The following is a 2500-nucleotide window of genomic DNA, read 5'->3' on the forward strand; positions in this document are numbered from 1 at the left end:
TGCTGGTGGGTGTGGTTGTGATGATGATGGTGGTGGGTGTATTTGTGGTAATGGTGTTGGTGGCAGTATTAGTGGCAGTTTGGGTTATGGTGGTAGGTGTGGTTGTAGCGATGGTGGTAGTATTAGTGATGTTTGTGGTTGCGGTAAAGAGTTTGCTGGTGAGGATAGCAGTGATGCTGGCGGGAATGGTGATGAAGCATGGAATTTGTCTTTATGGTGGTTGCACTGATGCAGATGATTGGTGGGTTAGGTTTGGTACTTGTGGCGGTGTTGCTATTGGTTGTGAGGGTAATGTTGGCGGCGCGTAAGGTGCCGTAATGGTTGTAGTGATGGAGCTAATACCATTGTTGGTGGTGGTGGAGTGTTGGTGTTGGTAGTAATACTATTACTGCGGTGGTGATGCTGGAGGTGGAGGTAATAGTTGCGGTGGTGGTGGTTGATGGTATTGATCATGGGGCAGGGGATGTGGTGGTGGTGATGGAGGTATTAGTGGGGGTGTGGGGGTGGTGGTGTTAGTGGGGGTGTGGGTGGTGGTGTTAGTGGGGGTGTGGGTGGTGGTGTTAGTGGGGTGTGGGTGGTGGTGGTTGTGGTGGTGATGATGTTAATGGTGACGGTGATGGGAGAGATGCTGTTGGTGATGACGGTGGTAGTGATGATAGAGGTGATAACAGTAGTGGTGATGCTAGTGGTGGTGGTGGTGATGTTAGTAGTGATGCTAGTGGGCGTGGTAGTCCAGATGACAATAGTGATGTTAAGGGTGATGGTGATTCTGATGGTGGTGGTGGCGGCTATGGTTGCGAATATGTTGTTTGCCTATGGTTGCGTTGGTCGACTAAATAGTTGTAGGGCGATGGTAGTATCTGAGTGGTGGTAGTAGTAGTAGTAGTAGTAGTTGTTGTTCTTGTTGTATTTAGGCGAAGTGCTAAACCCGTAGGGGCCAGTCAGCCCACGGTGTCGCGGAGGTTCGGTCCTTCTCCTCCTAAGACCCAGCCAAGACACTTTACCCGAATCTGTACTTACGAAGGCAATCGCTCTTCAAGTTTTGCGTCTCGTGTAAGTCTCCTCCTTGAATCAGGACGATACCTAGTACTTGTGTTCCAGTTTTCTCTGAAACTTAGAATGATTTGGGGGATCAAGTGTGGGAATAAATGAGGAAGAGAGTGTGGGAATCGGTGAGAACTGTGAGAACTGTGGGAACTGTGGGAACAACTGTGGGAAAATTTGCTAGTGTTCTCTGTAGTATGAATATGTCACACAATTTCAAGAGATCAGATGATACATATTGAAGTGTACAATGTATCTCTCAATGTGTATATGCAGAAAATTTAACCGAAATGTGTTGTAATTAAAGTATTTTAAGTGGTAACGAATAGGTTACACGCAGTCTTAATGACCTCTCGCGTAGTCGATAGGCTTTAAACCCACTTACCCAAACCACATGTTGCTGAAATTAATAATGACCATTTAGGATTGTCTCTCATTTATGTCTCTATGAAAAAGCTAACATAGGTCTTATGAAATTTCTTTGAGACATTACAGCCCTTTAACTCTAATTGTTACAGTTAAAATATAATGGAAGACAAGATGTTCGTAATATCAAAGAAAATTACTCGTAAAATGCATTGTAGAACATTTTTCTGAAGGACCCAAAGAGAGGTGGAGGCTCGATTCTAACTGCGGCCCCGTTTATGGCCAGTTAGACTGTTGTTGATCGCTCTCGCAACATGCAGTGTCGATTAAATAAAACTAGAATATATAAATCATCAGCCAGTGACGTAAATGTATGTGTCCTTTCCCGATTCTAAATGAGCAGTCAAATTTGACTCGGTAAGTCAAGAATTTTGGTAAAAAAAAAAACTGTACTTCTCGGCAATGTATATGTAAACACACTGCACAATGTATATGTGAACACACTACACACTGGATATGTACCATGCTTGTCAGCGATACTCATGAAAAGTTGATTTCCTATTTTTCCTCAAAATTCCATGCTTGTTGGATTAATTCTGAATTCAGAGTGAAAATAATGATAATTGAATTAGTCTAAAACACATGCTTTTACCTCGGTTGCAATTTTGCTCTTGCACACTGTAACCAGCCTTCTTATATATATATATATATATATATATATATATATATATATATATATATATATATATATGGGGACTTTCTGTTGGCTGTTCCCAACTCCAGCCTTGGCACACGCCTTGACCCACAGACCATCCGCATTGGTGATGCCCTTCGACTTGCCGCCCCTATTCTCGCCGAACACAGGTGTATTTGTGGCAGTGAAGCAGCAGACCGATTCGGGTACCATGGTCTTGTGTGCCGTAAATCCGAGGGAAAGATTGCAAGACATGAGGAGGTTAATAACATTATCAAGAGGAGCCTCACAACAGCTGGATGCCCAGCAGTAAGGGAGCCACCCCAACTATGCAGATCTGATGGCAGCCAGAAGCGTCCAGATGGTATCACCCTTCAAGCCTGGACAGATGGGAAG

Source organism: Cherax quadricarinatus, chromosome 4 (assembly GCF_038502225.1).
Source record: "Cherax quadricarinatus isolate ZL_2023a chromosome 4, ASM3850222v1, whole genome shotgun sequence".
In the NCBI taxonomy this organism is placed as follows: domain Eukaryota; kingdom Metazoa; phylum Arthropoda; class Malacostraca; order Decapoda; family Parastacidae; genus Cherax; species Cherax quadricarinatus.